We start from the raw sequence: 8,816 nt of genomic DNA on the forward strand, positions 1-8,816 counted from the left end.
TGACAATAAACATATACACTCAAGATCCGATATCTTGGTCCTAACTAGTTGTTTATGCCAACTAGTGTAGAGGTTGATCCAAGATAACTAGTGATAGTTGTTGTGTTGTTAGATACGATCAAGGGACTAAAACTAAATCATGAATCTACTACCCCTTTTCTTGAGTCCAAAGTATATAATTTGATTGAACAAGAATTGAAGCCAAAAACTGACCAAGTAGCGGTCGTGTTTCACAATTGATAATTCGCTTTCACACCTTAAACAAAGTTGCACAAATTAAAATTTACACCGATTTAAAAAGTTTACCAACTCAACACATTTAATACATCCATTCGCAGCCTGCACACTCCTCAACGGCATTTAAGGACAATCGTTCACAACAACCTGTTCAAGTTTTCCCGAACCAATAAGTGGCTTGAACCCAACAATACATCATCAGTCACACCAAGGCACTTGGATAACCTCCGCACACGCAACCATCGGTTACGGGCCACAAATTCCAACCTTTCATAACTTATCTGTTGGCACCTTATAAGTTCTAAAGTCTCAAGATGCCGAAACCACAAAGAGCTTCCATTCCAATAATATTAAACGAATAAACATGATCAAGAAATAAGGTTTTCACCGGGCATGCTTTAACCAAACTTAAGATCCCATCTAAAGAAAATGAAGATAATGAAGAAAATTCACTGTCTGAGAAAGACAGTGATAATGACTTGAGTTTTGTGTAGTTTTCGACCAATGACTTTATACTTTCGTCCGTGAGTCTTAATGGGTTGTCCATTAAAAGTGGAAGTGAGAAATCCGATGAGACTCGTATTGAAATGGCCCGCAGATTTTTCGATTTTTGGGCAAGCCCGATGATGACACAATCTCATGTACCTGTAGTTTGATTCAACTTCAAATTTCAAACGGTTCATGTTTTGCGAAGTGGGTCCGAGTTAAATGAGGGCACCTTCTCCAATACCCCGAAAATTCTTGATGCAAAGATCTTGAAGCGTTTGTTGCCTTCTAAGACACTAGAGCCACTCGAGGTTGCTAATGTTTAAACAACGAATAATATGGATTTTTTTCAAGCCTTTGCAGCCAGAAACGATGGAAAATAAACCGGAACCCGTGATTCTTGGGGTTAAATTTAGTTTAAAGATGAAAGTTTTGCTAATGAGGCTAAGAAGCTAAGGCCTACATCGGTTATGAAAGTGCAATAGCTTAAAGTGAGGTCGGTTAAAAACGGGCAGATGTTGGAGAGTATGGAAAAACCGGGGTCCTGTAATTGTTTTCTGAAAGTATGTAGAATCTCTTGAGGTAGCGCCATGGTGATTGCAGCTAGTGCTTTACTTTCAACCTCATACATTTTCTTTTCATCATCCTCCATCTTATTGTACTTCTTAAGCTACTCTCGACCTTCAAACAAAGCAGTTGGAGGAATGTACCCATCTTGAATGAGACCCACATTTTTGCATCTTGATATTTCACATACTGCTTGAACCTATCTTTCCACGCAACAAAATCAGTTCCTTTAAGTAGCTTTGGAGATTTAGTTGCTGAACCAGCTTCAACTTCCATCTTTACCAGTTCGGTGATGTTTATCGAAGTCATACTTAAACGAAACGAGACTAGAATTCTAAGTAAGTTATTCTGTGAACAGTGAACAGCGAAGTTACAAGAACTTCGCTACAGGATAACTTCGCTTGCCAATACTGAACTTCGCTGTGTTATCAACTTCGTTGTACTACCAGCTTCGCTGTCTTTTCAACTTCGCTGTCTTACTAACTTCGCTGTAATACTAACTTCGCAGATAACTATATCTTCGCTCAAACCCTAAATTTAGTGGCGGCAACTTCGCTGGAAGAACGGTTTTCTTTTTATGTTGATTTGGAGGGTTGTGGGAGTAACGGGAGGGAGCGATTGATGTATATTGATGAGAAACAAGAAAAAGAACGGTGTTTCAACGTAAAACGATTCCGTGGAAAGTCTAACGAAACAGTTTTGACACTCGTGTGATAATCCCGAACCACACAATCATGAGCAAAATGCTCTGATACCAATTGTAGGTTCCCAGCCGGATCTACACAGGAGTATCTCGTAACACGAGGGTGCGGAATCCCCTACGTATACGATACGAGTGCTAACACGATGAACACGTAAATCACACGTAAACAACGAATATAAATGAATACTTGTTGTATTGTAAAAACAATAACCAAAACACCAAAACACGTAACACCAAGTGTCACAAACTCAACCGTCAAAGTCTTTTCTAAATGAGCCAAAGTTAGGGTATTAATAATACGACATTGCCTAACTTACTAGGCGAAGTTGTCCTAACTTCGCTAACCCAAGTTCGCTAAACACTAAATCCAACATAACACATTCAACATAATACGAACAATGTAACGATTACAGACACAAATAATCACAAGATAAATGAACTACTGGCATCATGAACCAACATAGAAGATGCCCGTCATAACAACACAACCGTTATTGTCGGAAAGTTCAACAAGTTCGTCCGACTATTTGTTGAAAAGCAACCATTTCAAGACCCAGACGATGTCTTCGACTACGAGTCCAAGTGCGAGTGGTAATGGAAGTCAATAAAGCAAATACAAAAGACTAGAGGGTGATTGCAGGCCCATTTATAGTGTTAGTCTTTTGTATTTGCAACATGTATTTTGTTTATGATATGTTTAATTTATCTTTGTACGTTTGGGCCCTAGGCCATATGTACTTAAGCCCATTGGGCTATTTGGTAATGATAGATGTGCTTGAGAATACACATACTATATAATGTATGTGTATCTCATACACAAAGATAACTCTTTGGCAAAACCTTATCCTTAGCTCTCAAACTCTCTCTTTCTCTTTACCCTTCATGACAATAAACATATACACTCAAGATCCGATATCTTGGTCCTAACTAGTTGTTTATGCCAACTAGTGTAGAGGTTGATCCAAGATAACTAGTGATAGTTGTTGTGTTGTTAGATACGATCAAGGGACTAAAACTAAATCATGAATCTACTACCCCTTTTCTTGAGTCCAAAGTATATAATTTGATTGAACAAGAATTGAAGCCAAAAACTGACCAAGTAGCGGTCGTGTTTCACAATTGATAATTCGCTTTCACACCTTAAACAAAGTTGCACAAATTAAAATTTACACCGATTTAAAAAGTTTACCAACTCAACACATTTAATACATCCATTCGCAGCCTGCACACTCCTCAACGGCATTTAAGGACAATCGTTCACAACAACCTGTTCAAGTTTTCCCGAACCAATAAGTGGCTTGAACCCAACAATACATCATCAGTCACACCAAGGCACTTGGATAACCTCCGCACACGCAACCATCGGTTACGGGCCACAAATTCCAACCTTTCATAACTTATCTGTTGGCACCTTATAAGTTCTAAAGTCTCAAGATGCCGAAACCACAAAGAGCTTCCATTCCAATAATATTAAACGAATAAACATGATCAAGAAATAAGGTTTTCACCGGGCATGCTTTAACCAAACTTAAGATCCCATCTAAAGAAAATGAAGATAATGAAGAAAATTCACTGTCTGAGAAAGACAGTGATAATGACTTGAGTTTTGTGTAGTTTTCGACCAATGACTTTATACTTTCGTCCGTGAGTCTTAATGGGTTGTCCATTAAAAGTGGAAGTGAGAAATCCGATGAGACTCGTATTGAAATGGCCCGCAGATTTTTCGATTTTTGGGCAAGCCCGATGATGACACAATCTCATGTACCTGTAGTTTGATTCAACTTCAAATTTCAAACGGTTCATGTTTTGCGAAGTGGGTCCGAGTTAAATGAGGGCACCTTCTCCAATACCCCGAAAATTCTTGATGCAAAGATCTTGAAGCGTTTGTTGCCTTCTAAGACACTAGAGCCACTCGAGGTTGCTAATGTTTAAACAACGAATAATATGGATTTTTTTCAAGCCTTTGCAGCCAGAAACGATGGAAAATAAACCGGAACCCGTGATTCTTGGGGTTAAATTTAGTTTAAAGATGAAAGTTTTGCTAATGAGGCTAAGAAGCTAAGGCCTACATCGGTTATGAAAGTGCAATAGCTTAAAGTGAGGTCGGTTAAAAACGGGCAGATGTTGGAGAGTATGGAAAAACCGGGGTCCTGTAATTGTTTTCTGAAAGTATGTAGAATCTCTTGAGGTAGCGCCATGGTGATTGCAGCTAGTGCTTTACTTTCAACCTCATACATTTTCTTTTCATCATCCTCCATCTTATTGTACTTCTTAAGCTACTCTCGACCTTCAAACAAAGCAGTTGGAGGAATGTACCCATCTTGAATGAGACCCACATTTTTGCATCTTGATATTTCACATACTGCTTGAACCTATCTTTCCACGCAACAAAATCAGTTCCTTTAAGTAGCTTTGGAGATTTAGTTGCTGAACCAGCTTCAACTTCCATCTTTACCAGTTCGGTGATGTTTATCGAAGTCATACTTAAACGAAACGAGACTAGAATTCTAAGTAAGTTATTCTGTGAACAGTGAACAGCGAAGTTACAAGAACTTCGCTACAGGATAACTTCGCTTGCCAATACTGAACTTCGCTGTGTTATCAACTTCGTTGTACTACCAGCTTCGCTGTCTTTTCAACTTCGCTGTCTTACTAACTTCGCTGTAATACTAACTTCGCAGATAACTATATCTTCGCTCAAACCCTAAATTTAGTGGCGGCAACTTCGCTGGAAGAACGGTTTTCTTTTTATGTTGATTTGGAGGGTTGTGGGAGTAACGGGAGGGAGCGATTGATGTATATTGATGAGAAACAAGAAAAAGAACGGTGTTTCAACGTAAAACGATTCCGTGGAAAGTCTAACGAAACAGTTTTGACACTCGTGTGATAATCCCGAACCACACAATCATGAGCAAAATGCTCTGATACCAATTGTAGGTTCCCAGCCGGATCTACACAGGAGTATCTCGTAACACGAGGGTGCGGAATCCCCTACGTATACGATACGAGTGCTAACACGATGAACACGTAAATCACACGTAAACAACGAATATAAATGAATACTTGTTGTATTGTAAAAACAATAACCAAAACACCAAAACACGTAACACCAAGTGTCACAAACTCAACCGTCAAAGTCTTTTCTAAATGAGCCAAAGTTAGGGTATTAATAATACGACATTGCCTAACTTACTAGGCGAAGTTGTCCTAACTTCGCTAACCCAAGTTCGCTAAACACTAAATCCAACATAACACATTCAACATAATACGAACAATGTAACGATTACAGACACAAATAATCACAAGATAAATGAACTACTGGCATCATGAACCAACATAGAAGATGCCCGTCATAACAACACAACCGTTATTGTCGGAAAGTTCAACAAGTTCGTCCGACTATTTGTTGAAAAGCAACCATTTCAAGACCCAGACGATGTCTTCGACTACGAGTCCAAGTGCGAGTGGTAATGGAAGTCAATAAAGCAAATACAAAAGACTAGAGGGTGATTGCAGGCCCATTTATAGTGTTAGTCTTTTGTATTTGCAACATGTATTTTGTTTATGATATGTTTAATTTATCTTTGTACGTTTGGGCCCTAGGCCATATGTACTTAAGCCCATTGGGCTATTTGGTAATGATAGATGTGCTTGAGAATACACATACTATATAATGTATGTGTATCTCATACACAAAGATAACTCTTTGGCAAAACCTTATCCTTAGCTCTCAAACTCTCTCTTTCTCTTTACCCTTCATGACAATAAACATATACACTCAAGATCCGATATCTTGGTCCTAACTAGTTGTTTATGCCAACTAGTGTAGAGGTTGATCCAAGATAACTAGTGATAGTTGTTGTGTTGTTAGATACGATCAAGGGACTAAAACTAAATCATGAATCTACTACCCCTTTTCTTGAGTCCAAAGTATATAATTTGATTGAACAAGAATTGAAGCCAAAAACTGACCAAGTAGCGGTCGTGTTTCACAATTGATAATTCGCTTTCACACCTTAAACAAAGTTGCACAAATTAAAATTTACACCGATTTAAAAAGTTTACCAACTCAACACATTTAATACATCCATTCGCAGCCTGCACACTCCTCAACGGCATTTAAGGACAATCGTTCACAACAACCTGTTCAAGTTTTCCCGAACCAATAAGTGGCTTGAACCCAACAATACATCATCAGTCACACCAAGGCACTTGGATAACCTCCGCACACGCAACCATCGGTTACGGGCCACAAATTCCAACCTTTCATAACTTATCTGTTGGCACCTTATAAGTTCTAAAGTCTCAAGATGCCGAAACCACAAAGAGCTTCCATTCCAATAATATTAAACGAATAAACATGATCAAGAAATAAGGTTTTCACCGGGCATGCTTTAACCAAACTTAAGATCCCATCTAAAGAAAATGAAGATAATGAAGAAAATTCACTGTCTGAGAAAGACAGTGATAATGACTTGAGTTTTGTGTAGTTTTCGACCAATGACTTTATACTTTCGTCCGTGAGTCTTAATGGGTTGTCCATTAAAAGTGGAAGTGAGAAATCCGATGAGACTCGTATTGAAATGGCCCGCAGATTTTTCGATTTTTGGGCAAGCCCGATGATGACACAATCTCATGTACCTGTAGTTTGATTCAACTTCAAATTTCAAACGGTTCATGTTTTGCGAAGTGGGTCCGAGTTTAATGAGGGCACCTTCTCCAATACCCCGGAAATTCTTGATGCAAAGATCTTGAAGCGTTTGTTGCCTTCTAAGACACTAGAGCCACTCGAGGTTGCTAATGTTTAAACAACGAATAATATGGATTTTTTTCAAGCCTTTGCAGCCAGAAACGATGGAAAATAAACCGGAACCCGTGATTCTTGGGGTTAAATTTAGTTTAAAGATGAAAGTTTTGCTAATGAGGCTAAGAAGCTAAGGCCCACATCGGTTATGAAAGTGCAATAGCTTAAAGTGAGGTCGGTTAAAAACGGGCAGATGTTGGAGAGTATGGAAAAACCGGGGTCCTGTAATTGTTTTCTTGATTTTGACATCCAACCCGAATATGTAATATCAACTTTGGTTAAGTTTGGGAATCTTTGACATAAAGAAGTCAAAGCTTCAGTTGCAGGGTTTAAGCCACAACCAACACGAAGGTGTTCTCTTTGTTCATTATCAAGATTATAGAACCATTTGTAAGCCAAAGATATGGAGTTTCGATCTATGGTGTTGCTGAATCTGCTAAAAATCTCCCAAATTAGTTTGTCTGGGAGATTATCCATAAGGACCATGTTTTACTTGTGCTAGAAATATTAAAACCTGAGAAAGAATACAAAATAAGATCTTTTTATTCCATCTGTTCCAGAAAGCGTTAAAAGGGGGCAAAATCCTTAGAAACATGTTGATTTTTAACTTCCAGAAAAATGTGGATTATAAGTGTTCAAGATGCATAACAATAGTAAAGATCATAATATATCATATAGACGCGATTTGCAGCAGGTGTCAACCTCATTTTTAATTGAAGATCTAATGAAATATATTGCAATCCTTAGAAACTCTTTCGGATTGCTTACAAAATCATCAATTTTAAACTACATTTCACTAGAATAATCAAATATAGCAATTCAAATACTGTTCATAACAGCAGGCTTGATTTTGTATTAAAACGGTCTTTTTTTTAACAACTAATAATTTACTCCTAAGTCCAAATCCACCTAGCTTGCCTATTGCATTTCACTCAAATAATCAAATATAGCAATCTACATACTGTTCAAAACCGCTTAACCTAATCCCAAAAGCAACATAAATCTAACAATGAGAATAATTAAACTTTCGATTACCAGTCGAACCCATTAATAAACATAGACCTTGTCAATTCATCTACAAGAAGGTTAAAAGCTTTAAACTTTAATTTATAAATTTAATATAAAGAGCCTATCCGATTAATAATTGCTCGATGAGCATAAAACAGGTAAGCCCATTAGACCGGATCAGATCCAGTTATTTACAATATAGTAAACAAAGCTACAGAAACTGAAGAAAAAAAGTGGTAAATGAAAAATTAGGTTACAATTTCTATTATTTTACGTGTTATAGTTTCTTATATCTTTAGCCTTTCTCTAATGATTGTGCATATGTAATTTATGTATTAAAGTTACATTTTTTATGGTGTAGGTTGAAGATGCAATGTGGCAGGACAACAAAAAATTTAGCACACAAAGTAGTAAAATATAGGTATGCTCACATTAAAGTTTCTGTTATTGGTTTTTTAGTTTATTCTGGTGTTATATATATATATATATATATATATATATATATATATATATATATCTGCATGTTATGTACTCAGTAATTGTTAGGCCCATTTTGTGTTAGTATTTTGTATATTTTATATGTATCGTTTATGTAATGGTAGCTAGTTGGACTTTGCTTGTATGTATGTTTGGGCCAAGGCAATTTGGAATGGAGCCCAGTGGGCCATCAATAATGAAAAGCAAGTGTATGAGCACACACACTATATATAGTGTGTGTAACTCATACACACACAACCTTTTGTCAATCTTATCTTTTAACAACTCTCAAACACTCTCTACTCTCACGGCAATAATATAACCAAACAAGATCCAAGATCTCGGTCCTCACTAGTGATTTCCGCTAGCTAGTGTATAGGGTGATCCATGTTAACTAGTAATAGTGTTGTTAGACCCGGTTTATGGACCTAAAATTGGTATCAGAGCTATAGGGCTCTACTAGTTGTAGATCTTATAGTGTGTGTGCTCATACACACACAACCTTTTGTCAATCTTATCTTTTAACAACTCTCA

General features: G+C 37.4%; 3 pseudogenes; all 3 read right to left on the minus strand.

Annotated features, from left to right (window-relative positions):
* Window positions 1–360: 360 nt before the first annotated feature.
* On the minus strand, window positions 361–1,354 carry LOC143629658 (F-box/LRR-repeat protein 14 pseudogene; annotated as a pseudogene).
* A 1,882-nt stretch (window positions 1,355–3,236) lies between these two features.
* On the minus strand, window positions 3,237–4,230 carry LOC143629662 (F-box/LRR-repeat protein 14 pseudogene; annotated as a pseudogene).
* A 1,882-nt stretch (window positions 4,231–6,112) lies between these two features.
* LOC143629659 (F-box/LRR-repeat protein 14 pseudogene) lies at window positions 6,113–7,312 on the minus strand (annotated as a pseudogene).
* Between the last annotated feature and the right edge of the window lie 1,504 nt (window positions 7,313–8,816).

Source organism: Bidens hawaiensis, unplaced genomic scaffold (assembly GCF_021521415.1).
Source record: "Bidens hawaiensis isolate Kalapana, Puna unplaced genomic scaffold, B.hawaiensis_p1.1 tig00005445_1, whole genome shotgun sequence".
Lineage (NCBI taxonomy): Eukaryota > Viridiplantae > Streptophyta > Magnoliopsida > Asterales > Asteraceae > Bidens > Bidens hawaiensis.